This window comes from Erithacus rubecula (assembly GCF_903797595.1).
Source record: "Erithacus rubecula genome assembly, chromosome: 4".
NCBI classification, from domain to species: Eukaryota; Metazoa; Chordata; class Aves; order Passeriformes; family Muscicapidae; genus Erithacus; species Erithacus rubecula.
In genome coordinates this window covers 6,197,256-6,221,842 of record NC_136686.1, presented here as the reverse complement: position 1 = coordinate 6,221,842, position 24,587 = coordinate 6,197,256, and the positions used below count along the sequence as shown (strand labels likewise).

The window sequence follows — 24,587 nt, the reverse complement described above, 5'->3', positions numbered from 1 at the left end:
TCTGGCTTTTCGTTTGGGGTAATTTGTCAGTGGCAGAATTACATCACTTAAATGAGTGTAAAGCTGAGAATAGGAATTAGGCCACCAAATCTGAAACCTTGATCAGATAGCATGGGTGTTACTGCTGTTTGGAGCTCACTGAATCCCAGTGATGTGGGGTTTACCTAGAGTTTGGGAAAGGGAGGTTTTGCTTCCTAATCTGTTACTAATGCTGAAATAACCTGGTTTGGGTCCCCACTTATGTAGCAGGTTGTTAGCCAAAGGGTGCTGTGCAGAGGAGTAATTTGTAATTTTTGGTTCTGAGACTCTCCAGGTAAAGGGTGATCCCTGCCACCAGTGCTTCTGAGAGCAAGCAGAAAAGAAAAATGCTGAGCTGAGACAAAACAAGCTAGGAAAACTTTTGGGGCTGGGATTCCTCAGATTTTTGTTTGAAAACCAATGAGGACCCTAGAGCTAACATCAAAAACCTTTTTGCCATTTTCATTGGCATGATGAGGCTGAAACCACCAAGCATGTCAAGCTCTATTTCTCATAAAATCCTGTGATTTGGGGCATGGGGGTGTGAGTTCTGACTTCAGCAGCTTTGCTTCTTGGCAGTGGCTGGGGATATGGATGAACTTCAGTGCTTTAGCATCAGTGTCCACAACATCATTTGCCTCACAAGGGCAACTGAGAGTTCCTCAGCCTCACAGGGAGCTAGAGCAGGCTCCTTGGGCACACTTTGCATTCAAGGATGGGTGTTGGTGCAGATGCTGTTGTAAGCCCATGAAAGAAAAGGAAAATAGAAGGAAGCTCTTTCCACTGTTGTTTTTATTCTGCCTCACATCATATATACAGGAATACTGAGTTCAGCCATTGTGCATTTTAGACAAGGAGTCTGGTGTTGGGATCTCTGTGTTTAGTCTTTCAGCTTTGCATCCTGGGTGACCTTTGGACTTCATCTGTTGTCTCTGTTTCCCACCTGTGAAAACACAGCCCAAAGCACTCCACACTTCAAAGGCCTTTCCTTGAGAAGAATCAATTCACTGTTACAGTAGGAACAATCATAAAGTGCTCAAAGCTAAGAGAAGGCTTCTCCTACCTGGGAAGGTGCACAGATGGAGAGTTAATAATTGCCAAATGTAATTATTGTCAAGCTGAGGCTGCATTTCTGAGCAATATTCAGGGGGCAGACAGTTAATGCCATAAGGAAATCAGTGTCACAGCTTGTACTGTAGCTCAGGTGTGGGATGGAAAGTTCTTGCCAATTTTTTAATGAATTGGTGTGCCATTAGGATAAAACAATAATGAGGTGTATCAGAGAAGAGTGGAGTGGCTGGACTAGAAGGCCTGGAGAAGCAGTTTTTTCCTGCTGCTGGCTCTCCTTGCCTGACAAGGAATGCTGCTGCAGCCTCACAGTGATGATTTTGTTGATAGTTCTTCCTGAAAAGCAAAATAAGCACAATGAACCAAACTGGAGTCTGAGAAGCTGAACTTGCAAGCAGAGACACCCTTTTTCTGCTTGATTAATTGAAATTTAATCAATAGCTGGGACACAGCTGCTGACTAGAAAACCAGCATATGGAGTTGATCCGTGATCGTCTGAAGAAAATAAGAACTTGTGCACACATTGGCCCTGCACTGCTGTTACATCAATCTCTGTTTATATTTAAACCTCATCAGATTGACAGTGAGTGTGAGTTCTTACTGTGACTTGACTTTTGAAGGTTTTTGTAGAAAATGGCATGTGGAGATGAACATTGTGCTATCTATAGGATTTCCTGTCTCACAATAGCCCACCCAGCTGTCTTCTCTATAGTTGAATATTCATCCCCAAGTAATGATGCACTGAAGATGTAATTCTGCAATGCAGCAGAGTGCCAATGGCAGCTGTAGTTTTGTTGTCCCCTCACATTAGTACAGAATAGAAAGTCTTTAGTGTCCTACTACAAAGAACTGTGTGGCCAAAGTGTCCTTCTTGCAGGTGTACCTGGGTCATTGCTGGGTTTGTACTTGTAATTGTCCCTTCAGGTGATTTTAGCATGTTCCCTGTGTTGTGCAAAGTGCCAATTGGTGTTATTCCCTCAGTCTGAGAGAGGATTGAAATCTCTAGAAGATTGTATATAGGTTATATACATGTGTATATGTTATATATATGTATATAGGTTGTATGCCTGCTTCTGCACACTTCTCTCAGGGGGTTGGAGCTAATTTCTGTTTTGATCCTGGCCTTGATAATCAGTGAATGGATGGAGCTGGAAGGGACCTCTGGAGATCACCCAGCCCAAGCCCCCTGCTCAAGCAGGTTGCACAGGATCACACCCAGGTGAGTTTTGAATCTCTATGGAGAAAGAGATTCCACACCTTCTTTGGGCAGCCTTTCCCAGTGGTCTGTCACCTGCAAAGTAAAGAATTTTTCCTCATGTTCAAATGGAGCTTTCTGTGTTCCACTTTGTGCCCATTGTCCCTTGTCTTGAGCCTGTTCCCCTCTTCTTGACAAACACCCTTAAAATATTTGGGCATATTGGAAATATCCCATCTCAGTTGTCTCTTCTCCTTTCTTCCTCATCAGCTATTACTGTCCAGACAGCTACTGTGAGATATATCTTGGATTAAGGGATTCTTAAATAAAAATCCCAGTTTTTTTAAATGAAGTTCCTGAAGTCAGGACTTCCAGTGCCTTGTTTACAGCCAGTCACTGAGCTGAGCAGTGCTGCCTTTGAAAGAGTCCTGTAGAACATTCCCACCAGGCAGAGCTCACATTGGGCCAGATGGTGGTCCTGATTACCAGAAAGTAAGTGGGAACAGGAGATTGACCATGGTGTGCGTAGCAGAAGCTGGGAATGTGCAAGGAACCCAAATATGTCAGAGAGACCCTCCCTGGGTGCTGCACCTGCTCCCCAGCTCGCAGAGCCAGAGAAATCACAGCAGTGGCACTGTCATCCTCAGCATCTGGCCTGGTGTCACCACAGGGAACCTCTGGGTTAACTGACAGGCAGGGATGGCCACAGAGACAGGTAAATCCCAGTGAGGGCACCAGTGCACAAGCAGGGAAATGTTATTCCAGAGTTTGTCCCAGCTCTGGTTCAGAAACATCCCCTGCAGACCTGCCTGCTCTGCTGGGTAATGCTTCTCTTTAAATATCATTCTGTGCTAGTTTGACATTTCCCCCTCCTGCCAGCTACAGAGCTGGTCTAGAAAGCTGGAGGGGCTTTTTTTTTTTTTTTTTTTGTGAAGTGGGAGCATTCAAGCAGAGAGGCAGATCTGCTGCAGGGCACCAACAAATAAATGATACCAGCCCTCACCAAGCAGAGTGCAGATGGAAATTTCAGCTGTCAGAGAGATGTTCTTGCTCCTCCTGCATGGTGTTTATCTCACCAAGACAGAGGCACCCTGGTGTCCTCCAGCTGTAGGTTCTCGCCTTCAGAAGCTCTAAGACAAATACCTACAACAGGTTACAACAAGGGATGGAGGGCAAAGACAAGCATAATATGACTGGAGGTTGCCATTTTGTCTCTTGGCATCTCTTCTTGCTGTGACTTTTTTCTGGGTTTTGTTCAAAATTACATTATCTTTGTGTTCTCAATCCCCCTTCTTCTGACACCCCCTTTTTGGGAATGCCATGGCTGCCTTTGGGTTTGATGAGACAAATGTTTTGAAGGAATATTTGCCTGAAACTCATGTTGGTTGAAGTCACTAGGGGTCCATGGTAGTTTTCCAGCTCTCCTTTGATTTTTGTCTCCCAGCTTGTTAATGCAGGGGCAATCAGCTCCATAATTTTCATGGAAAGCAGGAGGGCAGCTTGCCTTCCTATGTGCAAAATATGGCATGTTGAATTTAAAAATGTCCCCCCACACTTAAGCAGCTTTGGTAGCTCACTGGGGGCCCACACTATTGCTGCAGCCCAGGGGCATTCTGTGGGCTGAGTGACAATGGGGGACAGGAGAGACCTGTGATTTTTAAGTCCTTTTTCCATCCTACTTAATCATAAGAAATGTGTTAATGGAACATTCCCATGATCTCCTGTGTTTGCAGGAGAGGGGAGCTCAGTTTATCTCCTGCAGGGACATGGCCATGTATCACATGTTTATTTATTTATTATATCTGACTAACCTGCCAGAGCATTACAGGCATGCTGTCCACACAAGAACCCATGCAAAGCTCATCGCTATATATTTTTTCATAAAATATAGCTGATTTAGATCATTTACAGGTGGTGAATCAAAGTGCTTGCTGCTGGCCAGTATTCCTCAAAATGTAATCCTGAAGAGAGGTGGCACTTCCGTTCCCTGCTATTATTCACAGTTCAACCAGGAACACAAACTTTTGGTGAGTAGTCCCCAGCTATTTTCTGAGCTTTGAACTTATTGCTATTTCTGTTTCAGATTACTCAGCTTGTTCAGCTCCAATATCCTTTCTGCACATGTAGGAAAATCCCTTTTTATCAAAAGCTGGTTCACTTCAGCCAATTCTTGTTCCAGATGTTCAGATGGTAATTCCATCAGCTGGGCTGATTTTATGTTCTTTAAAACTTAAGTAGCAAATGTTCATTATTTTCACCTTGAATTTTATTTAATTTTTAAGAATATATATTAAACTTATGTTTTAATAATCAGTGTAAGAATTTCATCCATTATTTTAAATAGGCTTACATCTTAAGTATGCTATTGAATTATTAGTGAATCCAGCTTAAGTGTTTTCTTATGTATATGTAAAAGTATAGACATATACTTTAAAAGAGGATTTTTAAAAGTCATCCAGTCTAAAGCCCTGATTCCCAAGCATAAAGGAGGACTTTGGTGTTTGAAAAACACTTGCCAGAAGATAGTGATTACTTCTGACTTGTTTTATCTTAAATGTGAAAACATCATTCCTCAGATGCCTGAAATGGATTGAAACATCTTTTAATGTCCCTTGCACGTGTTTTGTGTATAAATGAAAGGTCTCATATTGGAATTTCCTGCCTTTTTTTTTTTTTTTTTTTTTTTTTTTTTTAATTTTCAGGTTGTTTGTGTACAAATATAGCAGTGCTGTATGTAAGTATGCAAGAAGTAATCTGAGTAAGGGGAAACAGAGATTAAATTATTTGGAAATGCTGAAATAGTTATTTCCAGAACCCAGGACTAGAGAAAGTACCCACAGCAGTGGGTACTTCGATCACTTACATTTGAAACTTCTTTAAAGAACCTTTGTAAGAGAAAACCATTCTTTTAGGAACCAAAGTTGCTTTCCTGGAAGATGGACTCAGCTGTTCCCTGAAACTGGAGCAGACCTTCTGTTCTTATAGGCTTTGGTGAAACCAGCTTGGTGCCCTCTTACCACTGTCTCTTTAAAGAAGTTCTCAGGAGTTTTTTGGCAAAAGAGGACAGGATGTGATGCAGGATCCCTCGTGCCTGTGCATTAGCAAATTGGGCATTAATGAGCTGATAGGGCTAGTAAAAGGTTCTGCAGGAGGCATTCAGCCAAGCAGACGTGACTGCCGCAGGTACTGCCATGAAACTGAGCTGCCAGGGGAGGTGTGGCTCCCATCCTCAGCAAGGTCAGGCTGGGGATGTCATTAATCTCATCTGAGATGCATGTTTGCTTATTTGCCTTTGCCTTGTGCTCACCTGCTTTCTGTGCCTTGCTTTTTCTACTGTGAACGTTTGAGCTTTTATCACTCACGGAGTGTGCTGCATCCAGGCTGTTCTTGTCCCTGTGCAGGAGCTGCAGTGGCAGCAGGACACCTTAAATGGATGCAGAAGGTACAGCCAAACTAGACAGAGGGACTCTGCAGCCTGGCAGAATTCCTGTGCTGTTGGCCCCAACATTTACCTCCTCACTTGGTCTCCCACCATCTTTTCCAGGCTAACCCATGGATGAACGCACGTGCAATCCCATGAAATAGCTTGATGTTTACATTGTGATTTTCATATTCTTTTGCTTAGCTGCTGTTCTTGGAATATTTGCTTTCAGGGAAATCGTAAATATCCATCTTTTCATCCCAAATGCATTTCTCTGTTTCTCTCAAAATGTTAAAATCGATGCTTTGTCAGGGGTGGAAGTTAAAGTGCTTGGCCAACTTCAAGAGGGACATTGCTGAATAAAGTAGAATAATAAGAATAAGAATAAGAATAAGCTGAAAAAGTAGAAGTATTGTTTCCTGTGAGGGTGGTGAGGCCCTGGCACAGGTTGCACAGAGAAGTTTTGGATGCTCCATCCCTAGAAGTGTCCAAGGCCAGGCTGGATGTGACTCTGAGCAGCCTGGGATAATGGAAGGTGGGCTGGAACTGGATGGGCTTTAAGGTCCCTTTCAACCCAAACCAGTCTGTGATTATGTGACATCCAGGTTTTGATTGTGTAATGACTTCAGTGAGATATTCAGGAACTTTTGTGGGAAGAGGCAACTATTCCTCCAATTCACCAGCAGGCAAATGAAATTCAGTCCATCTTCCACACCTTCTGGCAGGAATGCTGAAGGTGATTTTAGTTTTTACCCCATTGTTTATCTCATGGAAGGTTCTCAAATAATTTGTTTTAAGTATATAATGTAAATATTTTAATTTTATAGGTTTAGTCAAGTTCTATTTATAATCTATTCCTATCAGCCATACTCACTCAGACATGACTTGCTTCCCACTTAAACAAAATCCCTTTCTTTCTTCTTCTACTTACACTTAACACAAAAAGACAGGGCTCACAAGTGAAGTGAAGAACAAGGATCATTTTGATGTCTTTTCTAACTTAAAAAATAGATATCTTTCATGAATGAAAGCTTTATTCTCCACATCTGTGGAGAGAGAGAGAGAGATCAAAACCAATAGTACCTAAACTGATGATCACCATTTCCTAGTGCTCCCTTGGAGCTGTATTTTCAGTGTTTCTCTCTTCTTTCAGGACAAAATAATCCCTGCTTTCTGGCTGTCTGTCACTTTGCTTGGAGCATGGCAAGCACTTGACTGATACAGTCAGACAGCTCAGTGACTACTCCAGCCAGCCCCTAAGACTTTCCTTATCACTTCTTGTCTCTCCAGAGCAGAAGATTCCACTAATCTCAAGTGATTAACTTGCTTGGGCCCTGCCACCTGATTGACTCAGCCTGGTTTGGCTTCCCACCTCAGTGAGTCACCAGCAAAAGGCATTTCCAGAGAGGTCAGCCCAGGAACAAACGATGTGGACACATCTCTAGGAGCTGGGAAGCAAACGCAGTTCCTGCTCCCGTCTGGGCAGGATGCTGCCGCCTTCCTCCGCAGCCTCTCAGCCCGAATATTTCAGGAATGTCTGAAGCGCGTTGTTTTCCGCTCCCGAAGGCCACTTAAAGCCAGAGCTGGCTCTGACACTGCCCCATTGTGCGAGTGTGCCGGGCAGGGACATCCGCGCTCGTCCCGGCTGCTCCTGCCGGGAGCGCACGGGGGATGAACCCTCGGGCTGCTCCGCTCTGAGGTTCAGACCTCCGGTGCTCTAGGCACTAAATTCATCGGGGAATTCTCTAAAAAAGCAAGCAGCTCATAGTTGCTAAAAAGGTTGTTTATTGCAGAAGCACATCAGTCTCCAAGGCTCCGTCACAGACATCAAAGTCCTTATTAGGTTTAGTTTAGAGCCCCAAGTTAAAGCAGAGGCTGTTCCCGATGTCGGTACGGCAGCTCCTATCTTCTTCTCAAGTGTTGACGGCTGTAAAAGCAATAGCAGCAAAGCAGAGGGGCAAGAAAGGCAAAAAGCAAAAGCACTATCTCTCCCCAATACTAACTCTTATATAGGGTTTTCCCAACAAACTCGGACCACCACTCCTTAACCTATTAGAATCCTAATTTCTTAGTACATTAGGTTACCTATAAACTACACATGTGACATATCTTGTTCTATCTGAGAAATGTAAGCAATATTCTTACTATAGCTCTATTACATCTAAGTTCTGTCTACAGCTGTGGGCCTGGAGCCTCTACTGAAGATATCAGTGTGTTTCAACCTTCACTAGAACACACTCTGCTACTCTGGCATTTGAGACCTTTTACTTACTAAAAGCACTACAGCTCCTACTAAAACTTACTGACTTACTTCTGCTTTATGTGTAAGCAGCTTAATATACTTCAATCCATCCAAAGGCTTCAATTCAATCCCTGCACCTTGATTCCTCCTTGAGGGATTCAGAGAATCCCCTAACTCACTGACTCCAACACTCTGCAGCACCACAGCCCCATCGTGCTGCTTGAGATTCCCTTCAGAGAGGTGCTTCAGGGCTGTCCTGGTGCTGCAGGGGGTTGGGGAGTGCCTGTCAGCCTGGTTCTGTCAGGATTGTGCAGAGATCCCTTTGAGCAGAGCTTCAGGTGCTTCTTCATTACCAGCTCGAAGCTGATGCCAAGAACAAACCAGGGGATGTGCTTGGGTATCTGAGATACTTCAGGAAAATTTAAGGAAAATATTCACACAATCCCCCAGGCAATGGGCATGTGGAAAGATATTTTGAAAGGAATGAAAGAAATACGTGCTCATAATTAGTGGGATGTGAAAAGTGAGAGTTATCCTGGTGGCTGGGGAGCAAAGCTAAGGTTAGGATGTCATCAGCAGCCAGGCATGGATGAAGGGTGGCAGTGAGGTCAGCTGTGATTAACTATGAGTGTTGTGCAAGGGATGAGTTTGGCTGTGGCTGGAAGGAAAGTCTCCTCCAGATTAGGCAGATGCTACAAAGGGAATTTCTGGTAGGGTTGTTATGTCCTGCTGCATCCAGCACGCCTGCTTTGCTCTGATAACACTTTGCTGTGCTTCACAGGCTTGGGTATGTGCCTTGCTGTGCCAGCCACGTGTGTGCATTTCAGTGGAGAGGTGCTTATCTGGGACATTCCAGTGTGGGGGCTACCAGGAAAAGTTATTGCTGGCACCTCTATGCCTGTTCCTGACTCCTCTGGTGAACATTCTGTCCTGTGTTTGAAGTTGAACACTTTGGGTACCCGAAGGGCTTCTCTTCAGCTCCATCGAGCTCTGACTATACCAGAAATCCTCTCCTGAGTGTAAGCAACAATTATCTGCTGATACTGAAATTGAGAGAATGCTGTAGAGGATTTCAGCCCAGTTAAGGTGCACTTAAACCTAAATTACTGAGTGGGATACCTCCAGGAAGAGGGAAGAAAAATCCTTGGTATGCTTGCAGAAATTTAAGAATGTAAAACTTTCTCGAAGTGTAACCTTTCCTCTCCTGCTTGTGATGACAGCAGTGATTCAGGGTAATGGGAAGACAATGGTCTGGAACACCCAATCTTTTCAAGCAGCTGTGCTATTGCCATGGTATGGATTCCTCCAGCTGAGTCTGATGTGGTTCCTGCTCATGTCAGGAGGTTTTCTCTTGCTCACATTTTACATGAAATATGCAGCATCTTCTGATTTGTAACACTGCTCTTTGGGATTTCCAGATCCATGCTGACACATCTCTGAGGTTCATCCTCAGTGTTCATGCTGGAGAGGTTTCTGCAGCTAATTACTTTTGCACCCTCATGGGAATGTGAAATTTAATAGAAAGCTTCCTTGTTCATTCAAAAAGGAACTAGAGTTTGCTTTTTCTTGATTTTCAGGGGCTGGAACACAATGTCCCTGATCAAATACACAGCTGTTCATCTGAAACTGGACACTTGAAACAATCTCAAGTGCTGGGGCAGATTGGTCACTTCTTAAAGGGCCTTCTGCTTTTTGGAGGGTTGGAACTAGAAACTTCAGAACAGAGGAACTTTAGAAACTTTGCAGCAGAGCCAAGACAGGACAGCATCTCTTCCATCAGCTCAGCAGCAGGTTCAGTGTGCAGGGCTTTTCTTTGTGTTTTCAAACACTGTGGGAAGAGCCAGGGATGGGACAGCTGAGGTCAGAAGTTTGACTGTTCTAGGGGTACAGTTTGGGACCATTTTGTACTTTAGCTGCTCTGGGTTATGAATCCTTTGGGCACTGAATCTCTCCTGTCCTTTTTCGGAAGGGATTGGAGGGGAATTTAAACACGAGGAGAAAGGTTCAGGTATGGATTTTACAGCTAGAAATTGTTTGTGCAGTGCTTTGTCCCAGGACTGAACATGGTGTCATACTGAAACTCAAGGCCAAAACAATTTGCACTGTTGAGTATTTAACAATCAGGATACTTCAGGTAGCTGAAAGCCAGGACAGCTTTGACAGCCCAGCTACAATAGTTGGTCAGAAGAGCAAACATTTCCAAGATAATGGCTTCTAAGAGTAGAATGTGCTGCTGCTGAGAGAGTGAATTCCACCTCCCTCATGTGAAAGAAGCTCCCAGGACAAAAGATCCATTTTCTCTGCATTTACCTCCATCTGCACAAGGTGCTTTTGCTGGCACAGCTCTGCCTTCAGAGGATCTTATCCCAGCCCTGACTGACACAACTGTGCCAGCAGAGTTGGTGGTGGAGCCCTGACCTGAAAATACCCTGGCTCAACTGCAGGGTTAATTCCCAGCTGGGAATAAAAAGAGGGACTCACTGAGTCCACTTTCTGAGCTGTCCTGAAGTGAAACCCATGCACAACCTGGGTGGGAAACCATTGTTCTTTGGGAAGGAGATCCCTCAGCTCTTTCAGATACTGTTTTTTGGGGAATGGGTTTGGTCTAAAGGAGAAACTTTGGGGCCCAACAAAGTGCTGAATTTATTTACATAAATTGTTAAAAATTGGCTGTGATGTAGATGGCTTGTTAGTGTGTTTCAGTGCCTTCCCCCTGAGCTAGCACTGATAGAATCATAGAATTATAGCATTATAGCATGGGTTGGGTTGGAAGGGACCTCAAGGATCATCCAGTTCCCACTCCCTGCCCAGGGCAGGGACACCTTCCACTATCCCAGGTTGCTCAGAGCCCCATCCAGCCTGGTCTTGGACTTCCAGGGATGGAGCATCCACAGCTTCTTTGTGCACCCTCAGCATTCTGATATGGAAGAATTTTTTCTTAAAATCATCTGCTTTGTGCCAGGGATCTTGGAGCTCATCTGCTCACCCCACTGACCCAGCTGAAAATTAACTGCACTAGACATTATTCCTGGTTGTACCATGCCATGAGTGTGTGGGAGATGGGAAGTACTGCCCAAAGAAAATCTTGTAAGAAAGTGCACACTGCTCCTTCAAAATGCCTGACAGCTCTTGAAGTACTGGGCTTAATGCCATTTATTGCTTTGTAACCACGGAGACAGTGCATGTTCCCAGTGTAAAGTGAGGGAAAAGCTCTTTTCCTTCACCTCCTCAAGGAGTGAACCATGCTGGAAAATGCTCTTACTCTTTGTAACCTCCCCAATCCCTCACAGGATGAACCAGCAAATTGTTTGCCTTCTTAGAGGCTGCTGCATTTTCACAAAGGTGAAGAAAATCAACCATTCCTTGCAGAACCAGCCTGGAGCAAAAAGGGCTAAGCTATTCTGGGAGATGAGAGATAAGCACACCAGAAAGCCTTATCAGAGATTTGTCTTAACTTGCAAAGGTATTTTCTTTGATGAAAGAATCCAAACAGTTGTTTGAAATGTTCTGGCTTTCTAATATTTGTTTTCAGAGAGATCTCTCTCACATCATCCTGACAAATGAAGCCTTTCTGCATTAGGTTTTTAATAAAGATCTTCACTTTCTGAATTAAAAACTCAAAGTGCAAAAAACACAATCAACAGAAAATTCAATTCAAAAAACAAAGTCTGAAGAATAGTGGATCCATATTTGTTCTGAGTGCTTGTTATTGGGCAAGTCTAAGTCCATTTCAGGAAGGATGGAATGCTGGAGTGGGATCCCTGTGATTCAGTCTGGTGTGACCTGGAGTGTGATCAGCACTCACCCACCAGCTGACAGCAAACTGGTAACATTTGCTGGAGAACTGATGAAAATTGGAGGAAAATGGGCAAAAAGACCAACTGCAGAGCATCTGAACCACAGGTAGGCACCAAAGTTTTGAAACAGAGGCACTAGAAATAGAAGGTACCAAAGAAACCCAGGTAATTTTAAACTGTCTTTCTTTTCTCATAGTCTAAAATTCAGTCCTGCTGTTTAACCTGAGACACACTGGAGCTGTGTGGCCAATGTGACAAGCTGGTAACTTACCAGAAAAAAAAAAAAAAGTGTTTTGGATTGACTTGTCTGCTTTGCAAACTATGCTCAAAAAGCAAATTATACCTTTCCATTTTTGTTGGGAATTCAAAATGTTTGCTTTCAACCTACAGTTTCAACATATAGTTTCAACCAATAGTTTTTCTATTTTGAATGGAAACTCCCACTTTTTTGCATGTTGTGGTCAGAAACAGAGTACCCACAAATTGTCTTTTCCATGAAGAAAACATGAAAAGTTTTCTCTAACCCAGCTCTTGGAGAAGGGATGGAAGGAAGAGTTTTGAGTCAACTCCAACAAAACTAAGAGTTAGTTGGCTGCACCCCTTGGTCTGTTATTTGTGAATGTAGCAAGGATTACTGCATTAAACCCTGTACCAGGTTTATCCTCACACAGAGGTAAACTCTGGCATGGCACACTGTTGGAGTCAGTGTGTCAGGGGTCTCTCTGAATTCTTCAGAGGGAAATCAGAGTGCAGGGATTGAATTAAAGACTTTGGATGGATTGAAGTACATTAAGCCACTCACACATAAAGTAGACATTTAAGTTATTAAGTTTTAGGGTGAGTTCTAATGCTTTCAGTAAGTGAATGGTTTCAAATGCCACAATAGCAGAGTGTGTTCTAGTGAAGGTTGAAATATTCTGATATCTTCCATGGAGGCTCCAGGCCCACAGTTGTAGACAGAACTTAGACATAATAGAGCTATAGTAAGAATATTGCTTACATTTCTTAGATAGAGCAAGATAGATTCTATGCGTAGTTTTATATGTAACCTGGTGTGCTAAGAAACTAGAATTCCAATAGGTTAAAGACTGGTGGTCTGAGTTTGCATCTTAGCTTGCTAGAAAAATCCTATGTAGGAATTTGTATTGGGGAGAGATGATGCTTTTAGCCATTCTGGCTTCTAGCCATTCGCTTATTGCCAGGTTTTTGCTTTGCTACTGCCACCGCACTTGCCATTGCATTTGCCATTGCTTTTTGCTATTGCTTGTCTGTGTACTGTTGAGACTGATGTGCTTTGTAATAAATAACCTTTTAACTATTATCTGCTTTGCTTATTTAAGATAACCCGACGAAGCAGGAGCCCATAGAGCTCCCGGAGCTGGTGCTTGGAGCACTGGAGGTCAGAGAGCCTCGCAGAGCACAGCAGGTTTATTTAAGTTTATTTAAGTGGGTGCTCCTGAGCTGCAGCACCGGGCCCAGCGCCGCGGCTCTTGCCGAGGAGCGATTGGGGGATCGGGGCTGCTTCACACCGGGGACACTGTGGGGGTGCCGAGGGGCAGGGCAGGCAGGTCCCCCGGTCACGGCTCCCGCGGGTGTTTGGAGCCTGGCCGCGTCCCTCGGTGCCAGGGTGAGTTCGCTCCGCGCTGTTCAGCCTGAGCACTCGCCCGGCCCCAGCGACGCCGCGACCGCCCGTGAGGGGCACCGGGAAGGCGGCGGCTCCCTCACTGCCGGCCCGGAGCGGCGGCGGGCGGCGCCTCGGCCGGGCGGGGCAGAGCGGCGGCTCGGGGCCGGTCCCGGGGCCTCGGCCGGGCGGGGCAGAGCGGCGGCTCGGGGCCGGTCCCGGGGCCTCGGCCGGGCGGGGCAGAGCGGCGGCTCGGGGCCGGTCCCGGGGCCGCGGGCGGAGCGGAGCTGGGCGGAGCGGGGCGGGCACCGAGCGGAGGCGCGGGCGGGACGGCGGCGGGGGCTGCCCGGAGCCGGCGGAGGCGCGGCCGCCCGGGAGGGCTCAGCGCGGTTCGGCCGCAGGTAAGAGAAGTTCCCGGGCCCCGCTCGGAGCCGACTGCGGCAACTTCGCGTCCCGGCGGGATCCCGCCGTGCTCTGCCCCAGCGGCTCCTCCTCTGCCGCCGCCATGGCCCGGGGCCCCCGGCAGCGGAGCCGGAGCCGCCCGGGCACGGGAGCGCCGCGTGTGCCCGAGCGGGGGAGCTGACCCGGCGCACCCCGCCAGCCTCTGTCCCCTCTGCGTGGCCCTGTCCCCGTGTGTGTCCCTGTCCCCGTGCCGCCTCCCAGTGCTTTCGGCGTTCCCGATCTTCTGTGCCTTGTTTCTGTGCTGGACCTGACGTAACTTTTCGGGAAGTTTTGGGCAGAGCTTGGCGGTCTCCGGTTGAATCTTTTCAGCTCCAGTGGGACGCTTCAGGCACTGGTGCTGTGAAACTGCAGTTAGGAGTTTTATCTAGAGCTGACAAATGTGGTTTGGTTGAAGGCCTGGGGTTCTTACATCCTGTAATTATTTTTCCGAGGTCTGTGTGTGCTCGGGCTGTCCTTGGAGAAGCTGCGGTAGCTGTGCTCGCTCACACCGTGGCTGGGGGCAGCTGAGCTGGGAGAAGGTGCTTTACACTCCGGGCTGTTCCTGGGGGAAGGGGAGCTCTGTGTTAAACGCTTGGAACACGTGTGTGCTCCCTGTGTGAGCGAGCAGGAGCACAAGGAGGATTTCAGGCTGGGCTTGGCTGTGCCTGAGCCCTGGGAGGCTCTGCTGGCTCTCCTTATTCTGGCCCGAGCACAGCCCCTGCAGCAGCACCGTGTGCAGGCTCTGAGTGAGTGCTCGGGCAGCACATGGAGCAATGCAAGAGCTGCTGCATTCCAGAAAGCAAACAGCAGCAATGGCAGTGGGAATATTCTCCATGCTTACACCGTGCAGCTTTGGGGAGAAGGTGTCCCAGAGTGTCAGCTCGGGATTTACTGCCTCTGTTATAGGGAGCAGCTGTATCTTGAGGATTTACATTGGTGAAGGATGATCTCTGTTTCAAGTGCAGCAAAGATTTTGGCCTCTTAACTTCTTCCCATCACTAAGACATGAAGAGCCAGAGCAGTCCCTAGATGAGTTGAGTACCCATCCCAGGGGAGTTCTGGCTTTAGCAGAGCTTCTTGAGCAGCTGTATCAGAGATGAGCTGCTGGCAGTGACGGTGCTGTCAGTGCTGTGCCGTGGTGCTCTCACGGGAGGATTGATGCTCCCATGCCAGGAGTGTGGAGTTGGTGTTTCTCTCCTCCCTGAAGGCAGCAGGAGCCCCACCTGCTTGCCTGGTGTGAGGGGCCCTGAGGAGCAGGTTCCCTCTTGGGCAGCCCCTCTCCTGCCTCGAGCCCTGGGAATTCATCCCTGTGCTGCAGCTGGGTGTAAGAGCTGTGCTGAGGAACGCTGAGGTTGGCTTGTCCTGTGCTCGTGTGTCTGCAGCTCCTGAGCTCCAGGCTCGGGAGGGAACTGGGTGAGGAACATTCCTGCTGTCCCTGACACGCAGGGTGGAGCTCCTGGAGACCAGGGATGTCACTTGGGGCAGGAGCTGTGGTGAATTCCATCTTTTTCCCTACTCAGATGGGAGTCCTGTTTCCTTTCTGGGTTGTGCTGCCAGTGCAGTGTGACACACACTGCAGGGAGCAGAGGGATGATGCTGGAACTGTCTGTGCAGGTGCATGGGGAGGCTCTGCCTGTGACCCCTGGCAGCAGGAGGATGATTGTTAACATTCCTGCCATGGCAGCCATTCCCAGCAGGCTGAGGCTCCCAGGTGGTGCTGCCAGGTCTGGTCCCATTGCTCCCAGTGTGAGCAGGACACAGTCTGGTCGCTGCTCCCTGCCAGCTCAGGGGGCTGAGGACAGGCAGGGTGTGTGTGAGAAGGTGCTCAGTGCAGTGTCCTTCAGGAGGTTTTGTCTCTTTAATCCATCCCAGTGGGGGCTCTCTGATGTTTCTTTCCCCATTAAAGGAACACTTTCAGTGGAGTGGAAATCCTTCCCCTGGAGAGCTTTGAAACCAGCCAAGGTTTAGTCACTTTCTTGTCGGTGGTGTGATTGCATCAAACCAGCCTTTGGCTTGCTGAGCACAAGGGAGTTGCTGTAAACTCTTGTTAGTTTCCTCCTTTGAGGATCAGGCTGATGATTTACTTTGTTGTCTTTTGCATTATTTGTTTTTCTGGGAAGGTGGAGGGAGCACAGAAAGGGGACCAGATCCCAAATCTGGGACAGATGTTCCAAAACCATTCTGCTGGCTCCTGAGGTGGTGCAAAGCCCCCAAATGCCTCTGGTTGGGGAGTTTGGTGTTCTGCAGTAGTTTTAGTCAGAGAAAGTTGGAGCCCAAATGTTAGGCAGGATTTTGGGGGCTGATAAAACATCCCATGGTGTTAGGGGTGGTCAGTAAAGCCCCTGTCCTACTGCTGAATTTGCTGCCCTTCCTTAAGGAGGTGCTGGTAACTTTTGCCTCAGCTGCTAAATGGTGATGTGCAGGTTAGGTTGGTACATCTGAGAGCTTCTTCTTGTACTTACCATGGTGATTGTCAGGGCTTATGTGCTGAACTTATGTGGCTGCTTTAAAGTGTGCAGTTGTGATCTGACCTGTGTCTGCCTGGCCAAACCACATCTGTAGAGTTAGAAAAGTAAGGAACAGGTTTATTGGAAGGTTCAGGCAGGTTTTGTTGTGCTCATGCAGCTGTGCATTAAGGATACATAAAAACACTTAATATCTTCATAATTAAAACCACTTACTACCTTCCTGTACTTAGGCTGAATAGTGAACCCTTTCCCCCATTAGTAATTGTGAGATCCCATTAGTCATCCCATTAGTGATTTTGCTTTTGAATCCAGCCCAGGAGAGGTGAACTATGTTGCCTTGCCTCATGCTGGTGTTTATGCCCACATGTTTATTTAGCATTTACTATAAATTCTCACCCTGGTTTAGTGAAGACAGAGTGAGTGGTCATTTAATGACACCTTCAGAAATCACAGATAGCTCTTTGGAGATGTCTGGCTTACAAGGATTAACCTTTGCATCATACAGAAAAGGCTCTGTGCTATTCTCCAGAGATTTCATTTTTTGCTCTACGTTTGGAAAAGTCAGTATTTAATCCAGAATGAAAACTTGGTCCTCTTGGAGGTCAGTGTTTCTCTTACCATGGGTTTGTTACCTGCACTTGTTGTGTCTTTTGAATTTGAGGCCACTTCAGCAGAGGTCACAATGAGCCCTGACAGCTCCCAGTGGGTCTGTGGTGGGATCTTTGGTTTGGATCTCCCTCTCCCTAGGGAGGCTGCTCAGCTGGGAACATACCTTGAGATGTAGGGAATTATGCATTTTTCTATTCTCTCCTTTTTATTCCCCCTCTTCTCTCTCATAAATTGACCTGTGTGTTGACTCAGCTCATACTAAAGACAGTGGCTGTTTGTTACTTTTCTAGTAGTGCTTGCTGCCAAAATAGTGCTTTATTTGTGCTTAAAGGATGGAATTTTCAATTAAAAATTCAGTCATCACACTGGATTCATTCAGTTGCTTGCTCTGTGTATTTCTCTTGCTATGGCACATACAATTTCCTGGTGTCCTTTAGCTTCCAGAGCACTCTGTTCCTCTGTGACTTCTGCAGTACACAAGGAAAGTGAGCAGGGTTAAAGCTTTCTTTTTTTCCCTTGGCTGTCCTTCTGTTTCTGTTTAAAGGCCAAGATAAACCAATTGTGTAAAATGCTGATTTCTTTCTTCAGTGGGACTGACTATATTTAGCTACAGGTTTTGCAGCCCATTGTAGGCAAAGCCTTTCTGTTCCCTGCCCTCCCTGTCATCTTTATCATTTATCACAGAATCACAGCATCTATTAGGTTGGAAAAGACCTCCAAGGTGAACGAGCCCAACCTTTGATCCCCAACTTGTCACCCAGCCCAGAACACCAAGTGCCACATCCAGGCCTTGCTTGAACACCTCCAGGGATGGGGATTCCAAACCTCACAGGGCAGCCCCTTCCAATGCCTGAACATCCCTTCCATGAAGAAATTCCTGCTGATGTCCAACCTGACCCTTCCCTGGCACAGCTTGAGGCCATTCCTCTCATCCTGTCCCTGTTCCCTGGGAGCAGAGCCTGACCCCCCAGCTGTCTCCTCCTGTCAGGGAGTTGTGCAGAGCCAGAAGGTTCCCTGAGCCTCCTTTTCTCCAGGCTGAGCCCCTTTCCCAGCTCCCTCAGCTTCCCTTTATCAGACTTGTGTTCCAGCCCCTTGCCCAGCTCGTTCTCTTCTCTGGACACTGCAGCCCCTCAATGTCCATCTGCAGTGACAGGCCCAGAGCTGGACACAGCGCCTGGGGAGGGCTCAGCAGTGCCAGGACAGGGGGATGGACAGTCCCAGCCCTGGTGCTGTTTGGCCACACCATTGCTGACTAGCCCAGGTGCCACTGGCCTTCCTGCCCCCCTGGGCAGGTGTTGGATCATGTTCAGCTGCTGTTGAGCAGCACCTCCAGGTCCTTTTCTGCTGGGCACTGGGACTGGACACTGCCCCAGCCTGGAGCAATGCAATGAGGGAGGCAGGGGAGAGCTTGGGAGATGTTGGGCTGTGTAGTCTGGCCTTACCAAACCAACTTACCTGCTGGCTGTGTGTGCTGGGAGCTCTTGCCATGGAGTGCTTGGTCCCTTTGTGCTGACAGAGCTGATGCTTCTGGAGAGAGCTCCTCACTAGTGGTGCTGGCTGCCAGGAATTGTTTGTGCTCAGGTGAGGATGCTCCTGTTCCCTTCTGTGCCTCTGCATCATTAAGCAGTGCAGGTTGTGTCCAGGAGCAGCACCAGAGGCCACTTCAGCAGTTTCTGGCTTGTGCTCTTTGAGGGGAGATAAAAATAACAAACCCAGTGACTTTCAGCAGCCCTTGGCATACATTTTGATGGGAATCCCTGTTCCAGCAGGCACAGTGTTGTAACTCGTGCATGGATAAAATCCCCTTGCCAAATGGCACCTGTGCACAAAAGGCTCCAAGGTCAGGTGTGCTGATGCAGAAGTTAGTTTGCACTTGCATCTTTCCTTATAGACTTTTTCCCTAATTATTAGTGGAGAGCTGAAGTCTGAGACTTGAGCTGGCTGCTGCAGCATCTGAGCTCCAAGGTGGAGAATCTCTGTGCTGCCAGACAGCTGCTGAATTGTGTCACAGATGGGAAAACCCATCTGATAACCACTAGTGTGAATCAGCATCTTTTAAATCCAACAGTTCTCATGGCTCCAAATGTGATGGATTTGGGAGAAGAACTTTGCTTTCTTTGCTTTATTGATTTGTTACAGACACATGAAAAGAAGAGGAAATTATAATGGTCAGGGCTTGCCTGCCTTGTCTCAGGCTGATCAGTTCTGAAGCAAAAGCATAGGGAAAAACAGAGTATATTTTATATGTCAGTGTAGAATTAACCCAGATAGTTCATGGGCACTGCAGTGGTTGTGAAGGGAGATAGAACACACACAATTTATGATTGGTAACAGAAAAATAAATTTAAAAAAAACTGAAAAAAAACCCCAACAAAAACAACAACAAAAAAAAACAAACCAAACAAACAAACAAACCCAAAACAAAAAAACCCCAAAACAAACAAAAAAAAAAAAGGTCAAAAACAAACCCTAACCCTCATTTTCAAATCTGTCACTTGCTGTGCTCTGGAATGGAGGACAGAAATAACATACGTGCATTTTCCCAGTCAGCACCAGGATTTGTTTTGGGGACGAGGGAGGGCAGTTCCTTTCCTTGGTGCCATGGCAGTTGTGCACACAGCTGTCCATCTGCTCTGTCAGCAGGTGTGGCCATGGGAGTCTGGTTCTCTCCCAGCTTTGTGGTTCATGGGCTGAGTCTGTCCAAAGAGTCCAGAGTAATCCAGAAAGGCTGTTGTACTGAGTCTTGACTTAGTATTTTCTCTCTAAAGTCTGTGTACTCACTAGTTACAACCAGGTAAAAGGTTTTGACAGAAATACAGCCTTTGTGAAACATGGGAAAGGTGTGAGCACTGTTGAAGGAAATTAGCTAATTAGACTAGCCCAGGTCATGCAGGGTGTAAGGGTTGAGGAGAAGAACTTGCATCCTGTTTGGAGGCTGGTCTCTATGTTTTTAGGTGTCATGAGGTTGGCATGTGAAGATGTCTGTAGGATGAAATTAAGGTTCTGCAGAGTGTAGTGCTGCTAATTAATGTCTGTCTTTGAGAGCAGGTGAGAAGAGCATCTTTTTTGTAAAAACACCCTGAACTGTTGGTGTGTTTCAGAAAATAGTTATGATCTCATGTGGCTATAGCCCTTGTGATCTTGGGTTCTGTTCAGCTTTGCTGTGTCCTTTTACTGCTGCCATGGGTTGGTAAAAATCCCTCTGGCCATATGGAGTCTGTCAGAGTCTGTTCTCTGTTAGGCTTGGATCAGGTGGGCTGCTCCTATGGAAGAAGTGCTGTGGAGGCAGGGAAAGGGAGCAAATGCCTTGGGATCCTCTCAGTGTGAGGGTGAGTGGGTACTCATAGATGTCAGCTGGGTGATTGTGTTTTGCATGAGTTTGGAACATTTTCTTGTGTCTTTGAAGCATCCATCTCCTCTGTTCTCCTGGTTTAGGTTTTAGACCTGTGCTAAAAGTAGCATGGATTCATCTTGGTCCATCCCCATCTGTCAGAGAGTGTGCTGTCTCTGAGAGCTGCTGTGTGCAGGATGGTGGGGCAGCCAAGGGCTGGGGTGTGGCTGAGGCTGTGGCTGTGTGGGAACAGGGAGCATTCCTGGTGCTGTAACCTGCATTCCAAGCTGGAAAACACGTGGGAGGTGGTGGTTTGATGGCCATGGTGCTCAACCTTCTTGCTCTCCCTCCTGCACTGGAAGCATCTCTGGTAGACTTCTGTTCAGTGGTGGGGGAGGGATGGCACACAGAGCTCTCTTTGGAAGAACCAGACAGAAATTTTATTTCCCCCAGGAAAAGCAAGGTGCTCCATCCCACAGCTACCAAATCCTTTGTGTGATCTACACCCTGGGACATCTGTGCAGTGAGGGGGGACCCCCACATTGCAGCTGGAGGCTGAAGGAGCCATCCCTGGTGACTTACCTCAAGATCCAAATTCAGATGTCTGTTCTGGACCTGAATATGCATCACAGCCAGTGTCAATGTGTTAGTGCCTGCAGAGAGGGAGGGGAGGATGTGTTGGAGCAGCCAGGACTCACTGAGTGTTCCCCATTGCTGCCCACAGCTGCTGCACAGTGGAACAAGGCTCTTGCTGAAGAAGAGGTGGGTGTGTTGAGCAGCTGGTCTCCAGGAAAGGCTTGTGGCAGCTGGGTGGCTCCTGGTGGGTTCAGGTGCTGGCTTTGTTGTAGTATCCTCTGTCCTGCTTCCAAACCAGGATTAAGCCAAGGAAAATATTTCTTTACTCTTAATTTAAATCCCTGGGAAGTTGGTTTTGCATCGGAGCAGACTTGAAAAGGCTTGTCAGTCGGATCTTAGAGCCATCAGCATTTTTTTCTCCTCCACTAAACCAAAGCTGGTTTAATTTGTGACAGCACTTTTAATTTGTTATGTTTGTAAAGGAAACATCACAGGGGAAAGTTCAGAAATGCATATTTATATTTCTTGCCTGAGTTTAAATTGGCTCTAAGAATTTTTTTTTGTATTTTTATAAAGAAAGGCTGGTTTTTGTTTTTTGGTTGGTTTATTTTTGTTTTCTTCTCCTCCAGAAGGAGCATATAGTGGCTTACTTTGGTGTCCACCTTCTCTTGGATGTGAAACCTGTAACTAACAAGTCCTAACCAAAAGCACCTTCTCAGAGGTTTCCACACTCATGGAAATCCATCACAGCTGGTGATGGATTTCCTGTGCTGGGCAGGGCCACTGCAATCTCTGATGGTGCTGGACAGAACTGTAATTTCTGGGATAGCTTTAGAATGTGCAGCAGGAATTTGGGTGCTGTGGGGGAGTTGCACCACTCCCTGCCCCCCTCCTTGGGAGGACTGGAGCCTGTGTTGGTGAGGGATCCTAGGGAGGTGTGTGCCCTGCTCTGGGTGAGTGGGAGGACTGTGGCTGGGTTTGGGGTGCAGATGTGCCCCCCTCCCTCCCCAAAGCCCTGGGGGGGACATGCAACCATCCAGCAGCAGTGGCTGAGGCTGGGACTGTGCCCCATGGCGTGGGGACACTGCAATCTCATGGCTTGCTGCTGGCAGCTGCTGGGTAGTGCTACCAGATTTGTACTGCTCCAATGCTGGGATGCTGCTGGCAGTGTTGGGGTGCTGGAAACATCTGGGAGCAGCTGGCTATGAGATGGGGTGAGTCCTGGGGCTTCCCAATGGCATTGCCTGTCCTCAGCCAGCTTCTTGGGGAGCTTAGAGGATGATTAATTCTTCCCCTGTTTCAAGCTTTGACAAGAGTTAAAAAAGCAGCATTGAAGATGTTTCTGCATAGGAGGACAGAGCAGTCATGGGTTTGTTCTGCAGCAGCACCTTGCTCTCTTTCCATTTGCAATAGTGCTTGAGACTGTCCTTTTGGTGAGCAGTCACAAGGCTGTAAATGCAGTGTGGAGATGAGGAGATTGAGATTTGTTTTCAGGGTGGTGCTGGTAAACTTCCTGCAGCTTGTAGTAGAGATAATTCTGCAGGTTCTGACTCCATTGTTGTGGCTGGGTCTAAAGTGAATTCAAGAGAAATGTTTTGGTTGAACAGGCTTTCCTTTCTGTTTTATCCAAAGGGAAGTATCTGTTCAGAGCCTGATCTGTTGTTCTCATTACTGAGGGAGTTTCTGAACAAGACCTAAATCCATGATTATTTGCACGTCCTTATCTGTGTGACACAGAGTTTTCCAGGTCAGTATCTCATGTTTCAGATTCTCTACAGTGTGTGGTCTTAAATTTGCATATGCAGGTATAATTTATTTTAAAGGGTCAGTAAGGTGAGAGGCATTTCTCTCAGCATAATTTTGAGCAGAATCAGAATTTCTGCTGAGGACCAGGAGTACTGAGCTCACAGCAAGTTCTTGGGCTGTTGTTGGAAGGAAGGAGAGTGAAATGCAGAGCTGTCCTGTCCATCACAAAGCTGGAATACCTGGTGAGGGTGGAGAGGAGGCAGTCATTACCTGAGAGGCAAGTCAGGGATGAGACTTCCTGTAACCTGCTCACAGGGAGAGGGAAACATCTTGTAACCCAGCATGACTGCGAGGATGGAGGCTCACCATGCCTCCAGAGAGATTTGTGTTGTTGCAAAACCACAGCCTGGCCTTGGGGACGGCCTTCTTTTGTGCAGGGTGATGGCAGTGGTAGCTGGAAATGTTTTTCCTTTTGGAGCTTGTTGGAAGACAATCCCTGTTACATGTGTGTATGTGTTTACCTCCTTTTTTTGCAGAAGTACCAAAGCAGGACCAGATTCAAGGCTATCTTTTGCAAGGAACCTCTGTGCTGATATCTCCATCTGAAATCTGTTCCTATTTTCTTCAGCTTGTTGCTCTCAGACCTCACGGCATTTGAAACTCCCCCTCCCTTCCCCACTCTTCTAAGGAATTTTGCAAAGAAATCAATAGCTTTCTAGTTATGACAGCAAAATGAGAAAGGCTGTAACGTCTCCATAGCTACCTAAAAAGTACTTGTAAAATGCTGGTGGAAGAGAGTGCCCTGGAATTATCCCATGCATTCCTTGCACGCAGACTGAAAATCGTTTGCATTAGTTAAGTAATCGCTGCACGCTTGTCCGGTGAGCAATGTTTGGTTACTGCAATAAATTCTTGTTCCTTAAACCCTGTGAAGCTGAAAAAATGAATTTGTTTTACATAGAAAATGAACTGACCTGTACTCTCTGCAGATGAACTGATTGTAAATGGACCAGCTTAATCCAGCTTGGTTTTTTTCTCGTGTTTCATGTAGCATCTGAAAAGAGACAGCTTGTGGCAAATTAGCCAGGGTGAGACTACAAAAAGATTAAATTATTCCTGTTTGAACAGTTCCCAGCATGTGAGCACTTGCTGCTTGGCTTGTACATCATCTGGCATGCCAGGGCTGCTGTGATTGAGGTGAAAGTAAATAACCTCCAACTGGAAATCTTGCTTTTGCCTTAAATGATGATTTATTCGTTCACCAGTGAAAATAACAGAGATATGATGAACAAAAAGTGTAGTTGCTGTGTGTTTGGCTTTCTTGCAACAGATGTCTCTCCCTGTTGTATTTCTGAGCAGAGAAGCTGTTTGACATTCTATCCTGTGCTGTTCTGGGAAGTAATTTTGCTTCTGGTGGAACCTGGTGCTGGTGTGGAAATGCATTGTCAGAACAGAGGTGTTGTGTTTGGTGTGTGTGTCTCACTCTGGGGCAGGGCAACAGAAAAACAGGTGGCAGAATTGGACCTGCCCTGTTTAGGCAGGCTGAGTCTGGGGTAACTGGAAATGCAGGAGGAGTTGAAACAAGGGGATGTTTCTGTGGGGGCTTGAGTTGATGTACTAGTGTATCTCTGTGCCTCTTTCAGAGAGGAAGGACTCTGCAGTTTTGGGAGCCACAATATAAGAAGGATGCAAAGCTCTCAGAGTATCCAAAGGAAGGAGGTGGAGATGGTAAGGGGCTTGGAGATGAGGCTACACCAGGAGCATCTGAGGACACTTGGTCTGTTCATCTGGGGAAGAGCTGACTGAGGTCAGAGCTCACAGCAGTTCTGCAGCTTTCTCAGGAGAAGAGCTGAGGGACAGGCTCTGATCTCTGCTCTGTGTGACAGGGACAGGACCCAGGGAATGGCTGGAGCTGTGTCAGGGCAGGGTTAGGGTGGATATCAGGGTAAGGTTCTTGCCCAGAGGATGTCAGGCACTGAACCCAGGGAATGGTCACAGCCCCAAGGCTGCCAGAGCTCCAGGAGAGTTTGAACAACAACCTCAGGTGGAGGGGA

At 46.9% G+C, this 24,587-nt stretch overlaps 2 protein-coding genes across 6 annotated transcripts in view; one reads left to right on the top strand and one right to left on the bottom strand.

Moving 5' to 3' along the window:
- LOC306801299 (dynein axonemal intermediate chain 7-like) overlaps window positions 1-24,587 on the bottom strand; it is a 253,256-nt gene that overhangs the window by 77,304 nt on the left and 151,365 nt on the right. The gene's annotated exons all lie outside the window — the stretch shown is intronic.
- Window positions 13,609-24,587, top strand: part of PPFIBP1 (PPFIA binding protein 1) — a 121,835-nt gene continuing 110,856 nt past the window's right edge. For 4 of the 5 annotated variants that reach the window (XM_079304207.1, XM_079304205.1, XM_079304217.1 and 1 more), the window contains exon 1: window positions 13,610-13,763. The gene's annotated coding sequence lies outside the window, so the exon portion shown is untranslated. Of the gene's footprint in view, window positions 13,764-24,587 lie in introns of all 5 variants that reach the window. The other variant, XM_079304212.1, reaches the window with a different exon arrangement.